Source organism: Scophthalmus maximus, chromosome 1 (assembly GCF_022379125.1).
Source record: "Scophthalmus maximus strain ysfricsl-2021 chromosome 1, ASM2237912v1, whole genome shotgun sequence".
In the NCBI taxonomy this organism is placed as follows: Eukaryota; Metazoa; Chordata; class Actinopteri; order Pleuronectiformes; family Scophthalmidae; genus Scophthalmus; species Scophthalmus maximus.
In genome coordinates this window covers 17,512,384-17,530,576 of record NC_061515.1, presented here as the reverse complement: position 1 = coordinate 17,530,576, position 18,193 = coordinate 17,512,384, and the positions used below count along the sequence as shown (strand labels likewise).

The following is an 18,193-nucleotide window of genomic DNA, read 5'->3' as shown; positions in this document are numbered from 1 at the left end:
CGAGTCCCATTGTGCTACAGCAAGTTGTTTTTATGTTGTAGATGCAGATATAGTGGTCACAGAAAAAAAGAAAATGTCATCTGTTACAGGACCAATATAGTCAATTAACTCCTTTTAATAATCGCAGTAAGTTAAATTTGGTGGTATGTCTCTGTTCTGGGGCCTTCCACACTGCATATGTGGAAAGCCTGGGGTAGGGAGAGCAAAACTCCCTACCCTTTCATGAGCCTTCATGGAGAGTGAGAGAGGGAGAGACCCCTAAAGACCCCATGGCAGGCATCAATGACAACACATGACATTGATTAGGTCAAATACAGCATGAGAAAGGAGGTGCTGCGGTGGAGGTGGGTTTTGAAGTAGCTCGGAGTGGAAGTAGGAAGAATAGGCAGACTAAAGCAGCTTATATAGAGCGCAAAATACAAGCTTTACCAAATTTAATGTATAGAAGAGGATCAGCTGACGGGGGCTGGTGTAGAGATCTGCTGCTGTCAGCTGATGCACTCTGAAATGGAATAATTGATGGAGTGGATACTGATTCAGGAAGACGGAAACCGTGGATGTCCTAAGCAGAAGTGTTTATTATAAGAACTCAATATTGAGGAGACTTCCTGTTCGCCACAACAGATCAACAGGTTCACAGTGTATGGCGTCCCAAGATAGTCTACCTATCTCCGGTCTCTGTAGTTGTATTTAGCTTAGCGAGTAATGTCGTCATCTCCCTGCGACTATGACACCTCGAGAGAGACTTCAGCCGCCATATATAAGATAGCCCTGCTTGGTGCCTGAGAACCAAGAGTTTTTCGGGGAGGGTAGACAAAATTCCACCACACACTGGCTCGTGGCTGAGCTTGATTTCGTGGTCTGCCTGAACTAATGCTATACTCAATTTTTCTCATAAAAAAACGATATATGACATTTCTCATAATTTAATGCATTTTGTAAATGCAGAATGAAATGCAGCTTCTGAACATTTCTTCGGAGTTTCTATGGGTTCCACGTACAATCTCAAACTAATTGTAAGTCCTCTGCATTGTTGAGGCTTTTTTGCTGATTTGGCATCAAATGCTTGAACTCAGCTCGTTTTACATTGTGCCTTCAGTGTGACGTGCTCCCGGCCCATTGTGTATTCCATTGTGTAATTTTTACAGTGAATTAATCTTCTGGGGTCCCTGTTAATTTTGCCCCCCCCCCCCACACACACACACTTTGTTTAACTGTTCTTGGTGTTAATCCAGACGCCTTGACTGTGTCTATACTCTAGTGATGTACACCGTAAGAAATGAACTCATTAACCCCCAGCACTGTTGTGGCTGTGATCCGCAGATCTGTATTGGATCGCATGAAGGAACCAAAGAACCAGGGGTCAAATGGAGGTCAAGTTATATCAGGTGAGGGAAGGGGGGGGGGGGAAACCTCTGCCATCTGAAAGTTAAGGTGTGCCTCTGGGAGATTAAGCCAAAAGATCTTTTTATTTTTTGCTTTCTATGCCAATATTTGGAAATATATGAAAAGAAAAGTCTCTTTATTCACAGCTACAAAAGTCCTCAATATTGCCGGCCCTTAATACGGCTACAAGAACGGTAGACACAGCTTATAGCTCCCTGAGGCTGTATCCTGAGAAGGAAAAGACAATGATGAAATATTATGAAAATGAAATGAAAACTGGAGTGATAGGAGCAGAATACTGATCACCCACTGAAGTCAGACTGTTGCTCAAAGTTGGTATGCGTCTGCCCTCCGAATGCACCTGTCCTATATGAAACAAAAGTGTCAGCTTCACACGAGTCTGCGAAGTTCAAACGCAGGCAATGTATGAAACATACATGACTGTGTGCCGATAATCCCTCTCGAGAGCACTTTTGACAGTATAAAGGGTAGAAAGGAGTGCAGAACATTTCTCACAGGGCTCCCTCACCCAGATTTCTGCCAAATAAAATCCCCCCTCGTCACAAAGCCATTAGCGCCGCTCTCATTGTGCTGTTAGTGTACCCTGTGCTCCCTTGCATTCCACGCGTCCTCCCATCAGACTACAGAGGAGATGGAGGTGCCGCAGAGTCACATCCGTCATGTGGAGCCGAACCTGCGAGTTGCAGAGCCGCCTCTGAAGCTGGCCCCATGTGAAAAATAGAAAATGTGTTTCAAGAAATCTCACACACCATTAAAGGGCATGGAGGGCATTAATCCTAAAAGAATATATATACATATATATATATATATATATATATATATATATATATATATATATATATATATATATATATATATATGGTGATATTCCATTGCAAATTCGTATTATCAAAGCAAATCAAAAGACCCCAAAGCCTGATGTAGCTTAATTCTTTAGAAAGTACAGCTGATGCTGACGAATTGTTAAATGGCCCATCATTATTCACGCAGTCCATAAACAAAAAAAAAGACTGTCTGCTGATCCCGGGCAGCTCAATACTATCTTATCACCATCTGCGCAGTCAGGGGCACGTACACACACGAGGCTGACTGTTGTTTGTGGACTGCATTGTGCTCTCTCTCTCACTTAGTCTCTCTCTCTCTCTCTCTCACAAATGTACGTGTCTCTGGTAAGAGCCAGAATGTGAGTGGATTTCAGATTCCACTCTCTGATGAACGACATACAGGAGTTTTTAAACCAGTGGTGTTTCACCACAGCTGTGTGTTCAGTGAAGGAGGAAGAGCTCATCTTTCACTCTGTGTTTTTATGACTTGATTTATTCAATACATTCATTTATTTATTTTTTGTTTTTTGTTTTTCAATTCATTTGTAGACGACCGTGATGTTCTCTGGAAAATTTTAATAAAAGTGTTTTTTAAAAATCTAAAAATCAAATCTCTCTCTCTCTCTCTCTCTCTCTGTCTGTGTGGAGCTGTAAAGAGCAGCGCTCTGATCCATGACACATGCATGAGAACCGCCAGCGGCCAGTCTTCCCTCTGTTGACCCCCAATTATTCAACGTCTCTCTGTGCATTCCAGCCACGTTCTCCTTATCACAGCAGCATTTCCTTGCCAGAACTATACGTATTCATGATTACAGATAGAGACCAGTGAAGGGTTTAACAAAAGGAGAATGGGTGGTCTGACGTGATTAGAGGAAAACTTGGGCGGGATATTTATAGTCAGAGACGGAGTCGGGCAACATTATAGTAAATGTGCTGATTTGCCCTTTAGCTGAGGGGTTAGACTGTTTTGGGGCGGGGGGGTGTTAATGAAAGGACTATATTTATTAATGGTAGGATGTGGTCAGAAGACAAGATCAACATCGCTCAATCATCTGTATGTTAAATATGAATCTAGAGCCAGGAGACTGTTAGCTTGGCATAAAGACTAGGGGGGTAACAGGCAACCTGGCTCTGCAAATAACCTGCTACGAAAAACAGGAACTTTTAAAACATTTACGTCATTTTTACATTTTGGTTTTTATACTGATTTTTTAAAAAAGAAATGATATAATTAGTCAATAGATTTTGTTAACTTTGGAAATGGCGAGGCTAGCTTTTTTTCTCCCTGCCAAAACCAACCCAATCTGCCCAATCATCCGAAAGAGCAGCCAATTTTTTATTTTGATTAGGAAGAAATATTTCTCCATCTTTTCTATCGGCCATTGAATATGAGCTTAAATGTCACAAATTTATTTATTTTTCCCCAGTTTTATATAATGTTACATACGTATTAAAAGTCTTCACTTATATGAACAGATGTCAACTTTTATTTTAAGTCTTTTACCACAAACTAAGTCCAAATAATAATGAATATTATTACTGGTTTTGATGGTTATCATTTATAAAGACAAGCTCAATAAACAAATCTGGGGAGGGGGGCAGATTTATTGTAATATCGCTCAACTTGTTTTACAAGCAGCCAGCACAGAGCAGCCCCAAACTATTTTTACCTTCCCAGTTAAGGGGCTTAAACGGGTGGAAAACCACCCAACCTGGCAACACTGCTGCTTGATCATGTAGTCATACATTCACTGGACAGACTCGAGGGTGCTACTGTATAGATCTGCTCATCTGACTCTCAAGAAAGCAAATAAATATTCTAAAAGTTTCAATTGTCTTTTTTCCCTCAAATAAAATGCAATCTTAAGTGCATCACTTTCCAGAAGCCTTTTTAAAAAAGAGCCACATTTGATCTCAGCGGACCGTCAATCATAAACTATGCTTACGTACAAAGATTGTGGTATTATTAAAGTCAAGATTTTCTTGCTGACTGTGGCCAAACGGGTGCCAGGTCTGTGGTGGGACGTCCCTCTGCAGCTGCAGCGGGACGGTCCCCTTTTGCAGGTTTGACGTCTGTGATAATTCCCTGTGCTACCAAGTCATCTGTCAACGTAGATAGCGGTTTGCAGACATCGAGTCAAGTTGTTTTTCTCTGTACATCATCCACCCGCCTGACAGGAGCAATGGTAGAGGTTAAAGGTAAAATTAAAACGTTACATTGAAGATACAGCACTGAAATATAGATATAGTCTGGTGGTGAAACATAAAGAGTACTTTTGGATTGATGGCACGATTCCCAGATCTTTTCCATAAATCTCCATCCACATGGCCACACACCCATTTTTTAAATTGTTGGCCCTTTATTTTCAGTTCAGCCCCCATCTTGATATCCTCAGGAGGCCCCTATGGCTTCTCCTGCCAAAATACACACTTTACATCCTCCGTTTTCTTAGTGAACAGCTCCCACCCCTGGTTAAGAGGTGGAACTGATGGAGATGTTACTGTAATCCATGCTGATGACGGGGGTGTGTGTGCGTGTAGTTGGGGGGGGCACATATTGTGTGAATTAAAATCCTGAGATATGTATTTTTTAAAGTGAACAATCATGACACCGGATCACAGATTGGGTTAAGTTCTGAAGGTGTCTTGAACCGGGGTGGGGGGGTGCTGTCTACTTCCCTCCTAGGAATTAACAAATTGAAGTTAGAGACAACTCATTTCCATGAGGAACTTCAAAGTTCAGCTATTTTAATTAGAGTGTGTGTGTGTGTGTCTTGCACTCTGTGATCTTGTGATTTGTTCCAAATATAGCTCTTGCCAGAGAGCTCTTACATGCAATTTGTTTTTCTCAAAGCCACAATCTGTCGCCTGTATTCCTACAACCTGGAAATCAGGTGAACTGCATTATGTATGCTGCAGAGTCCACAGTGACATTTAAACATTAACTCTCATTTCGCGCAAAAAAGCCACCATAACAGATATTTTGTATATTTAAATGTTTTGACTAAAAACACAATTTGTCCAGTGTCTCTTTTTGGCAAAACATCAACATTTTGTGAAAATGTTTGATTTTATACTCATTATGGAAAAACGTGTTTTAAGTCAAAACATTGTTTTTAGACAGAACAAACAGAAAGAGGGAAAGAGTTTCACCTCTTCAGTTCATCCCCCTAATCAGCTGTATGAGAGACCCACATGGGGTTCAGGCTGCGAGCTGTGTTTGTGCTTCCACTTGCTTCGTGAACTCATTTATTAAAAACTGAGATTAAGACCTGTATCAAAGCCGACGTACACTCAGGGCTGATGTTTATTATAATTAGAAGCGGTTATGTAGCTGCTTTGGTAAATTATGATAAAGTGTTTGGCGGCTTGAGTCGCTGCCGCAGCAAACAGTTAACTGTAGATTTGCGTAAATGCGGCGAGGGGGGGACTCTCAGACACGCGTGTCAGGTCCTCATCAACACTGTCCGAGAGATTCATTTTTTTCAAAAAATTCAACAAACTGCAGCTTTTAGAAATTGTTGAATGAACACCTCTGGAAAGAAAAAAGCTGAATGAAAAACAGGATATTTCCTGTCCCAAAACAGCAGCAAAGGCTTGAATGTAATTTTATTTTTAAGTTTCCTCAAGTTTTGGCGACAGTAGTTTTGTAAATTACTAACTGACCAACATCGTTTTTTATTTTAACAAGGCAAAATGTTTGAACAATTTCTCAAACTGTGCCAAAATGGCTGTGAGAGTAGACAAATCTACCCGACAGAGTCAAATCTTTACAGGCCTTTTACTTGATTTATATAAATCAAAGATATTCAGTCACGGCAAATTTATATTTTACTTAAGCTTATAATTAGAATGTATATTTTATGTAATATAAAATGTGTCACTGACTTTGTGGTCCCTCTTCTTCTCTAAATAGCATTTTAGCATTTTTCAATTCAATTCAATTCAATTTTATTTGTATAGCGCCATATCACAACATACATTGTCTCAAGGCACTTTACATAGTGAGGTCAATATTACAATATTACAGGGAAAACCCAACAAATCCCACAATGAGCAAAGCACTTGGCGACGGCGGAGAGAAAAAACTCCCTTTTAACAGGAAGAAATCTCTGACAGAACCAGACTCACTTGTGGGCGGTCATCTGTCTCGACCGGTTGGGGTGAGGAGAGAGAGGAGAAAGAGAGGAGAGGTGGGCAGAAAGAGGGTGGGAGGTGAAACAGTAGGAGAGAAGAGAGAGAGAGGACAGTTGTACAACCGCCGCTGTAATCTCTACCAGACTGATACTTATAATTAAAAAATACAATTATGTTGTTGTCATTATTAGTGATGATATTAATATTAATATTAATAATAGCAATAATAATAATGACGGGTTTGGGTCCTGCAGCTCTGGGGTCAGAGATACACTAGGAGAGATAGAAAACACAAACAGGGTTAGTGACATGTACTGTAAACATATCGGGGGATGGGGGGGTAGTATAACAGTTGCTTTAATTTCTACCAGACTGATACTTATAATTAGTGAAAACTGATACTTATAAATACAATGATGTTATTAATAACAATGATAGTAATAATAATAATGACGGGTTTGGATCCTGCAGATCTGGGGTCAGATCTACTAGGGGAGAGAGAAAACAGAGTTAGTGACATGTAATGTAGATACATGGGGGCAGAGAGAGAGAGAGAGAGAGAGATTGAAAAAGGTGGGAGAAGGAGAGAGATATAAAGGGAGAGAAAGAGGGAGAAGGAGAGAACAGGAGAGGGAGAAAGATGCTCATGATATAAGTTCCACCAGCAGTCTAGGCCTATAACAGCATAATAAAGAAATGGTTTATTAAACACCTGAGCAGTTCTAACTATAAGCTTTATCAAAAAGGAAGGTTTTAAGTTTAACTTTAAATGTAGACAGGGTATCTGCATCCCTGACACAAACTGGGAGCTGGTTCCAGATGAGAGGAGCCTGGTGGCTGAAGGCTCTGCCTCCCATTCTACTTTTACAGACTCTGGGAACCACAAGTAATCCTGCATTTACAGAGCGAAGTGATCTATTGGGATAATATGAAACTAGGAGCTCTGTAAGATATGATGGAGCTTGATTATTAAGGGCTTTGTAGGTTAGGAGCAGGAAGCCAATGCGGAGATTCTAACACTGGAGAAATATGATCTCTTTTTCTAGTTCCTGTCAGAACTCGAGCTGCAGCATTTTGGATTAGCTGGAGGCTTTTCACAGACTTATTGGGGCATCCTAGCAGTAATGAATTACAGTAGTCCAGTCTAGAAGTAACAAAAGCATGGACTAGTTTTTCAGCATCCTTTTGAGAGAGGATGTTTCTAATGTTCTTGATATTGCGCAGGTGAAAGAAGGCTGTCCTAGAGACTTGTTTTATGTGTGAGTCAAAGGACATGTCCTGGTCAAAGGTAACTCCAAGGTTTCTCACAGTAGAGCTGGAGGCCAAGGTAATGCCATCCAAAGTAACTATATGATCAGATAATGTTTCTCTGAGGTGTTTAGGGCCGAGTATAATGACCTCAGTTTTTTCTGAGTTTAGAAGTAAAAAATTATAAGTCATCCAGGCCTTTATGTCTTTAAGACAATCCAGAAGTTTGTCGACCTGATTAGTTTCATCTGGCTTTATAGATAAATACAGCTGGGTATCATCAGCGTAGCAATGGAAATTGATGTGGCGTTTTCTTATAATATTGCCTAAAGGAAGCATATATAGAGTGAAAAGTATCGGTCCCAGTACAGAACCTTGTGGTACTCCATGTCTCACTTTTGTATGAATGGAAGATTTGTTATTAACGTTAACAAACTGAAATCTATCAGATAAGCAGGACTTAAACCATTCTAGTGCTGTTCCTTTAATCCCACTTTGTTCTAGTCTCTGTAACAGAATTTTGTGATCAATGGTATCAAATGCAGCACTAAGATCTAAAAGGACGAGAATAGAAACATATCCACTGTCTGAGGCCATGAGAAGGTCGTTGGTAACCTTCAGTAGTGCTGTTTCTGTACTATGATGTTTTCTAAAACCTGACTGAAAGTCTTCAAGCAGACTATTCCTGTGTAAATAGTCACATAACTGGTTAGCAACAGTTTTTTCAAGGATTTTAGAGATAAAGGGGAGGTTTGATATGGGTCTATAGTTAGCTAAGATATATGGGTCCAGAGTCGGTTTTTTGAGCAGAGGTTTAACTACTGCCACCTTAAAGGCCTTTGGTACATAGCCTGTCAATATAGATAAATTTATCTGATCTAATATGGAATTATTAATTAAAGGTAATACATCCTTAAATAGCCTTGATGGAATAGGATCTAAAAGACAGGTTGATGACTTGGATGAAGTGACAAGTGAAGTCAGCTCAGCCAGATCTACAGGGGAGAAGCATTCTAAATAAAAATTAGGCGATACTATTGGTTCAGAACCTACAGTACTGGACCATGTGCCATTAGTGGGAAGAAGCTGGTAAATTTTTTCTCTGATGGTAATAATCTTATTAGTAATTTTTCGGCTCATTGTTTTGGTTTCAGTATGCACACTGGAGCTCCTACTTTGTTTCCGGCTGCTAGCGTTAAAGGAATAGTTCATTGATTTTGAAGTGGGGTTGCATGACTTACTTATGCATAGTTATTATGTTACCTTATGGAGATGGTAATCGACAATGTCATTTAACGTAGTTTGGACAAGTGGAAGTGGCGAAACTCGGGGTCCCACTGTTGCACAGGGGACCACCGAAAAATGTCTCTTTCACCACATTTTAAAACTTGACCTAAAAAAAAATATATATCCGTTCAATTGTACACTGAATGATGTCATTTTTTTCACTGCTTCAGTTTTCCGCCAGACAGCCGTGTAAGTTTGAACTCATTCTCAAGCATACTTCGGCCAGGTATTCCTGCGCCAACTCACACTGGCAGTGTCAATCCGCTAAATCAGCTGTTCGACTCAAAGCTACCGTGGACTATCCCTTTAACAAGCGGCAGTGTTAGCATCGTGGCTAACTCAATGCCAGCAGCCTGGCTACTGCCCACAGTGTCAGGGACTCTCGGCATTTATAGACCGAGCTGAGCTCTAGGGCCCCTAGCACAAGCTTTGGGGCTTAAAGTGTGATCTTACGACTAGGGGGCCTCCAAAAGACATGTGTCCCTACCGGGGCCCTCACGGGACCATGATCCGGCCCTGATTGAAGCTGTTTCTGTAACGAACCAGTTTAGACCCAAACGCGAGACACACGTAGCTCAGTCGGTAATCAACTTTATTGTGGAGAACACAAGCAAGGCTCAGAGTCAGGGGCAGAAGGTAGACGTCTTTTCCGGGATCGTGGCGAGATGGGAAGGTCGGGGACAGCAGGCAGAGGTCTTTACCGGGATTCAGGCGAAACGGGGAAACCAGGGACAAAGGCAGGGTTGTAACCAGGGCTGAGACGATACGGGGAAGTCGGGGGCAGAACCAGAGTCGAAACCGGGAAATCCGTCCGTGGGTGAATGCTGGAAAGTCTGACATGGAGTACAAAGAACAATCTGGCGGTGAGTAACTGAGTGAGAGGAGGTTAAATACAGACCTGATTGGTGATGAGCTGCAGCTGTGGGGCCAGGTGAGGTGATGAGGTGGGTGTAGCTGATTGCTCGTGCGGGACAGAGGGGAGGTGACGTGGGAACCTACTGGGCATGACGGTGGCTGACTGTGACAGAAGCCCCCCCTCAAGGGACGTCTCCTGACGTCCTCAAAAACAAATAAGCAGAAACAGACAGATGGGTGGAAGGGGGAGGGTTGGAAAAAAGTGGGCCTAATATTCGTCAGAAGCTGACCAATCCATTCTTTCAGCTGGGCGGGTGGAGGGGGTTCGGTGGAGGGATCCTTGGTCCTCCCTAGCTGTCTCCTCCCCATCTGACGATGATTCCCCCTCGTCAGGAAGATCAAGGGGAGGAGCCGAGGACAACTTATCCCCAGGATCCCTCGGATCCCCTGAGGACCGAGATGGTTGCTGGGGATGCTGCTGGTGGAACTCCAGGATAAGCTGAGGGTCTAGGATGTGGCGAGCAGGAACCCAGGATCTTTCCTCCGGGCCATACCCCTCCCAGTCAACCAGGTATTGAATTCCCCTCCCTCGCTTTCGGGACCTGATGAGGCGACGGACCGAATACGTGAGGCCTCCACCGATGAGTCGAGGGAGAGGAGGAGGAGGGGCAGCCGGGACCAGAGGACTTTCTCGTACAGGTTTAATTTTTGACACGTGAAAGGTGGGGTGACATCGCATAGTCTGGGGAAGCTGTAGTCCTACTGCTGCCGGGTTGATGATACTCCGTATGGGGAATGGCCCGATGAATCGAGGTGCCAATTTCTGAGACTCCACTCGTAGGGGAAGATTTCTAGTGGACAACCACACTTTCTGTCCAACCTGGTAAGTGGGTGCCTGGGAGCGACGACGGTTAGCAGCCGTGGCGTACCGTTCGGCGGAACGGAGGAGCGACGTTCGGGCTTTGAGAGCAGGTGCGGTGGCAGCGGCGGATGAACGCCTCCACGGACGGGCAGGAAACCTCCTTCTCTAGGGCTGGGAAGAGAGGAGGTTGGTAGCCGTATGCACTCTGAAAGGGGGAAAGCCCCGTGGCAGAGCTGGTTAGTGTGTTGTGCGCATACTCAACCCACGGTAGCAACTGGGACCAGGATGAGGGGTTTCTGGATGTCATGCACCGGAGAGCCGTCTCCATCTCCTGATTCTTCCTCTCCGTCTGGCCGTTGGACTGAGGGTGGAACCCGGAGGAGAGGCTGACCAAGGCCCCCAGCTGCTCACAGAATTCCCTCCAAAACACAGATGTAAACTATGGTCCTCGGTCAGACACCACGTCGACCGGAAGACCATGGAGCCGGAAGACGTGGTGGATGATCAGCTGAGCGGTCTCTTTGGCCGAAGGAAGCTTGACCAGGGGAACGAAATGAGCCATCTTGCTAAATCAATCCACCACGGTGAGGATGGCCGTGTAACCTTCCGATGGGGGTAGACCGGTGACGAAGTCCAGGGAGATGTGGGACCAGGGACGATGTGGAACCGGCAGAGTTCGGAGGAGCCCCGCTGGCGCCTGATGAGAAGGCTTGTGTTGGTTGCATATTGGACAGGCATTAACAAACTCCTTGGTGTCCTCCTGCAGAGTTGACCACCAAAACCGCTGAACGATGACATCACGAGTCCTTTGGATACCTGGGTGGCAGGTGAGTTTGGACGCATGGGCCCACTGGATGACGTCGGACCTTAGGCTAGGAGGAACATATAGCCGGTTAGGAGGACAAGCACTGGGCCCGGGCTGGCCTTCGGTGGCCAATCGCACCTGCTCCTCTATCCCCCATGTAAGGACCGCCAACCGGCAGGGGACCGGAAGGATGGATTCAGGCTCGGTGGGTGTACTCTCCTCCTCTTGGAACTGCCGGGATAAGGCATCAGGCTTCGTATTCCGGGACCCCGGCCGGTAGGAGAGGGTGAAGTTGAATCGCGTAAAGAACAGGGACCACTGGGCCTGGCGTGAATTGAGTCTCTTGGCGGTTCGGATGTATTCCAAGTTCTCATGGTCAGTCCATACCAGGAAAGGATCCCTCCAGCCAGTGACGCCACTCCTCCAGCGCCAGTTTGACGGCAAGCAGCTCCCGGTTGCCGATATCATAATTCCTCTCTGCCGGGGATAGACGTCTGGAGAAGAAGGCGCACGGATGCAGCTTCTGGTCATTCGGCGACCTCTGAGAGAGAATCCCCCCTACTCCTACGTCCGAGGCATCCACCTCCACCACAAACTGTAGGTCCGGATCCGGAACTTGGAGGATAGGAGCAGAGGTGAATTGTTTCTTGAGAGTTAGGAAAGCCTCCCCGGCGGCTGGGGTCCAGGTAAAGGAGACCTTGGAGGAGGTAAGGGCTGTGAGGGGAGCGGCAATGGTGCTGTAATTCCGGATGAAGCGGCGGTAAAAGTTCGCGAATCCCAAGAACCTCTGTAGCTGCTTCCTTGAGTCCGGAACCGCCCAGGAGGAGACCGCAGAGACCTTTTCTGGGTCCATCTCTACCGTCCCCTGAGCCACGATGTATCCTAGGAAGGAGACGGTTGGGGCGTGGAACACGCATTTCTCCGCTTTTACAAATAGTGAATTCTCCAGGAGTCTCTTGAGAACTGCTTGGACATGGTGGACATGCTCCTCTTGTGACTCAGAGTAAATTAGGATATCATCCAGATAAACAAAAACATAGCGATTGAGCATGTCCTGGAGAACGTCATTCACCAGGGCCTGGAAAACTCCTGGAACGTTAGTAAGTCCGAAGGGCATAACGAGATATTCGTAGTGTCCTGACGGGGTGTTGAAGGCCGTCTTCCACTCATCCCCATCCCTGATTCGTACCAGGTGATAGGCGTTGCGGAGGTCGAGTTTGGTGAAAATGGTGGCTCCTTGCAGCAACTCGAAGGCGGAAGAGATGTGGGGAAGGGGATAGCGGTTCTTTATGGTTATATCGTTGAGTCCCCGGTAATCAATGCATGGCCGCAGTGTCTTGTCCTTCTTCCCCACGAAGAAAAATCCTGCCCCTGCTGGTGAAGAGGAGGGACGAATGATGCCTGCAGCCAGAGAGTCATTTATGTATGTGTCCATGGCCCCCCTCTCTGGAGCCGACAAGGAAAACAGGCGTCCCCTGGGTGGAGACGTGCCGGGTAGCAGGTTGATAGCGCAGTCATACGGCCGATGGGGAGGTAAGGCGAGAGCCCTCGCCTTGTTGAACACCTCCCGGACGTCGTGATACACCGACGGAACCCCCACCACCTCTGGAGTCAATTTGGTAGCAGTGGTGCGCCGAGAAACGTCCGCTCCCTGGAGACACACCTGATGGCAGGAAGGGTTCCATCCCAAAATGGCACCCGTGGCCCAGTCCAGATGCGGGTTGTGTTGGCGTAACCATGGATACCCCAAAATCACCGGGATGCGTGGAGACGACAAAATATGAAACTGCACCGTTTCGTGGTGGTTGTCGGACAGGAGCATATGGATAGGAGCAGTCTGGTGAGTAACTGTCCCCAGCAGGTGACCATCCAGCGCGTGTACTGCCACTGGTCGAGGAAGCGGAACCCGATCGATCCCCAATTGCTGTACGAGCCCCTCGTCCATGATGCTGGCGTCAGCCCAAGAGTCAATGAAGGTTGACATTGTGTGAGAGGCCTCCGGGAGGAACAGCTTGATATGAAACAGAGGTCTCTTCTCCTGGAAGGTTTTAATGGAGGTATGGCTCACCAGCACCTTCCTACTTACTGATGAGCCCTGGCTTTTACCGGACAACGGGACACGAAATGTCCAGGCCGACCACAGTACATGCACAACTTGGACTGCATGCGATGCTCCCGTTCCTGCGGGGTGAGGCTGGATCGGCCGAGCTGCATCGACTCCGCCTCCTCGACCCGCGCTCCTGCCGGTGAAGAAGATCCGCTGGCGGGAGTAAAAGCCCGACTCTGAGGAGGACGCGTTGCCATGCTCAACTTCCTTCGGGGACAGCAGGCAGAGGTCTTTACCAGGATTCAGGCGAAACGGGGAAACAAGGGACAAAGGCAGGGTCGTAACCAGGACTGAGACGATACGGGGAAGTCGGGGGCAGAACCAGAGTCGAAACCGGGAAATCCATCCGTGGGTGAATGCTGGAAAGTCTGACATGGAGTACAAAGAACAATCTGGCGGTGAGTAACTGAGTGAGAGGAGGTTAAACACAAACCTGATAGGTGATGAGCTGCAGCTGCGGGGCCAGGTGAGGTGATGAGGTGGGTGTAGCTGATTGCTCGTGCGGGACAGAGGGGAGGTGACGTGGGAACCTACTGGGCATGACGGTGGCTGACTGTGACAGTTTCCATGTCGTTAAACCTGCTTTGACTTCACTGATTAGCCAGAAAATGCTACGCGCTTGACAATTACCCAGCTCTGCGTGTTCAGTTCCGATGTGATGCTGGACTGATTCAGCCTCGAACGGTGGGTTTTGTCACAGTGCCGCCGTATCCTGATGAGTGATCCGTGTGTTTGGGAGAAACTGGAGCAGCTGCATTTAGGGCCCCACTGAGGAACGTCTGTGTAGGGGAGAGAATGAAAGTATGCCAAAACTGGGCACTGATCTGTCTTATCCCTAGGTTCACTCCGGTGTGTCAGCCAGAACACCACTTAAGGCCAAATATGCAAAGAGTTGAGGGTTTTCTTCAAAGGTTGTTTAATGTATCTTCGACTGTGACAGTGAATCCACAATTTACAGTCCTGGGTGTAGCTGTGTTCTTGGTAGTGGTATTGTTTGTGGTTTTTTTCTACACAAAGAAAGAATAACAGTAATATGAATAAAGAATAACATCAACCCCTAAGCAGTAAGATGCATATTATCACTCAATATAAACAATAGCAGGAGAGATACAAATAAGAAATCACATCCAAAACGTATAAGAATGAACAGAAGATGAATCCAATTACCACAGTTACATTCCCTACAATCCCACCCCAACACATTTGACACTGTGGAAAGTTACGGGTTTACTTTGACATCACACTTCCTGTCCTTCCCGCTGATAAACTGGACCTGTGCTTTTATTGTGAAATCGGCAGCATACTACTTCCGGTCCCGGAGTTAGCGAAACAAATGAACTATACAGTAGTAAGACTTCACATCGTATTCCGACTCGCTCATAATCCACTTAAAAACATTAGCGTGCCGACAAATGAACACGTTTTGAGCTCGTTTTGCCGTAACCCTGATCTACCGTGTCGAACAGAGCGAGCCACGGGCATAATCTAATATGCAAATAGCGGAGTAATTGGCAGCGTCGTCACACGAAGAGCACTTGGGCTCGCAAGTTTCACACACATTCGCTAACACAATGACAATGACAAACACAAAGGCATCTATAGCTGTTGCAACAATGTACAAAACAATATATACTCACTCTCATTCACGCACAGACCACTCGTTACAAAGCTATAGCTATGCGCAGCGTCGCACCTCACTTCTCATCAGACAGTCAGTTACCAGTTATTACCGACAGGGGTCGCTGGCTTCTCAAACCCGCAAAGGACACAAACACAGTACACAATGTGTGAACACCTACTTTCTGTAAGACTAAAGAGTGGCTCCCCCTTGATTTAAATGATGTACAGGAATTATCATCATCAATTTTGTCAGCTGGATATAGCTGAGCGCAGGGGGACTGAGCTTCATCTGACAGTGAGGATGTGAACATAATCAGTTCAGTCCCACACCCCGCGGAGCACAGGGCATCCATCTCTCCACGTGTCCGCTGATGAGATGCGCTCCTGCTCGGCGCTGATTGCTCGCTGGCTCGCTGTTTGTCACCGATCTCTCATTACACCACGCTGTAGCTTGACACGTCCCTCGCAGAATTCAGAAGAAACAAACAGTTTCACCGAAAATAAACAGGTTTAATTCAACGTTGCTTAAATTCTTTACCAGTTAATTAACCAGTGGTGATACAAGAGTACGAGTGATAAGATAAAGCTCATGAACCATTTAAGAAAAACTTTTTCTTTAATGGAGACCTCACTAAGCCGAAAGACAATAGCTACGGGTCCATGAATGACGCCCTATGCCTTAATTACACGTCTTAAATATATCATAAAATGTGCTTTGTACCAACTTTGACAGTTCACCAACTTGGCATTTTGTATATAATAAAAAATGTTTTTATATTATTTGTGTATTTTTTCTTTGTGTCAGAACAGAACTCAGACTCCTGCCCCTTTTTACCTCATTGGTTGCTCCTCCTATGTTTCTCTTGAGTGTTGCATAGTGGGACAACACAATTGTAGTGTCCATGCAAAGAGTTTGATTATTATGAATTTTGCCAACATTGACAGAACATAGATAGAAGTTTGCAGAACTCCCAGAGCTTTTCAAACTACATAAATATCAAGACGTGTCAAACATCAAGCGTCACAGTCAAAGAGGTGCAATCAGGGGAAATGAGTGAGGAAAAAAAACTGTGACTGTGGCCGCTTGCATGCTTGAATTGAGACAGGAAGTGAGACAGACGCTCTCAACCCGACTACTGTTCGTCCAGACCCCCATTCCTTCTACCTCACATCTCCTCTGAACACTTAGTCTCATGAGTGGGATCGGAGAAGTCGAGAGGAGAGCGTCAGTTTGGTTGGCGGTATACATAGTTGCTGACTAACATTTTCTTTTTGCCATCACTGGATGTCTGCCTGGCTGTGGTCCTGCACTTCCTCTTTTCTGAAAGACGTGCTTCGTTCACACCAGCGCCGTCCAATGAGAGTCGCGACAACGGAAGTCCAAAGTGCTTGCACGTCACGTCACTCCAGATAGTTCCCGGAAGTTCTTGGCGCGCAGTTCGAAATCCGTTATTCAGAGTGACAGAACTGCGATTTTCTTTTTTGTATTAGAAGTCAATAAATGTATTGATTTACAATATAGCAGACCGACATGCCTATGTAGTTACTACATGTATTTAGTCAATACATTTTTGACACGATCAGAATAATTGCAATTATCATTAGTCTTCCTTCATTCATTCATTGTGGGGGTGGGAAAAACGGAAGGGAAAATGACTTGGGGTGGCTTTGATCTCTCCACCTACGGTACATGAGACAGACGCGCCAGCGATGACGCTAAATGCAAGGACTCTTCTTTTGGCGAGTGAGGTTTACAAACTGCGCAGCACAGCACTCTACTGGTGGACCACCGTTGCACTTGCACAACTAAACAAAACATGCAAGAATTAAATTTCCCTTCCAAATACCAGCCCGGGCCGTTGGCCATTCTGGACTTCTCCAGAACGTCAAGATGGCCATTCTGCCCCTGCGTGTGTGCGTGCGTACTTGTTTTGGGCTCTTTGCAGGATTAAATGCAATAAAGGAAGAAGCATTAACATCCTGATTCTTGGATTGAAATTCTGCATCTCCTTCCTCATTTAGGAACCGTGTGAAACAATCTGGCAACAGGTACCCAATTCATTTCCTGGGCCGTTGGTGTTGTCCATAGACTGTGTATAAACAGGTCTTGTCACAATAATTCTGCTCTGTTGCTTGAGGTTTGATCGACGAATTCCGAGAAGAAATCTATGTTGTTTTTTTTATTTCGATCAAAGTACTTGGTCATTGTGTAAGAGATAAAAGATATCAGGTAGGGCTGCTCTGCCAAACATTGGAATGGCAGTATTGTTTTGGAGCTGATCGGTCAAAGATCCACATGGGCCTTGAGTGCTCTCTAGTGGGCCACAAAATGTTTTCAGCTTGAAGTTCAATTAAAAAATTTAAAAAAAAAAAAGTTGTATGGTAATTGGAATGCTCAAATTATATAAAGTCTATAAATGATTATTAAAATAATAAAGCTTGGTAGTGCCAGCGCCACATGTACGGACCCAATTTATCATATTTCTATAATTTACTGTTAGTTGTGGTTAGTATCTTATATATAAAAAAAATTGGTATGGATCCAGATGAAAATGTACCAGTATCTCTAAATGAATTCAGCTGGATGTCAATTAGTCACAGATTAAATTTATTACAGATACAATTAATCAATGTCTTTATTTTGTAGCTGTAATTGTGACAAGCCCACGTTTCTGCTGCTACTCGGTACGTTTCAGAGTGAGGCATGTCTGAGACTCACCACAAGGTACCAACTACACAAGAATGAGGTCGTTCATTGGTTTGCCGCTTGCGCATCCTCACGTTTTCTCCTGGAATTCTAAAGATGGCTGACAATCGAGGTAACATCCCATTCAAATTACTATGATTTCATACTCATTTTAATGCTGCGTTTAACTTTAATCAGGTTTGGGTTTGTTCTCGTTGCAGACTTAAGTGAACCTCAAGCGACCCAGTAAAATGAATAAAAAGTTGGTTTAAAAAAAAATAATCACTACATCTTTAACGCCACTGTTAGGGGAAATGGATCTACTGTACAACCAATAACGTCCCGATCTCTTCAT

The 18,193-nt window shown here is 45.0% G+C and overlaps 1 long non-coding RNA gene across 1 annotated transcript; it reads left to right on the top strand.

Moving 5' to 3' along the window:
- The first annotated feature begins 16,824 nt into the window (after positions 1 to 16,824).
- On the top strand, positions 16,825 to 17,526 carry LOC124850542. Its single transcript, XR_007031491.1, has 2 exons — positions 16,825 to 17,070; positions 17,175 to 17,526. It is a non-coding gene; the product is annotated as an uncharacterized LOC124850542 (long non-coding RNA).
- Positions 17,527 to 18,193: the final 667 nt, after the last annotated feature.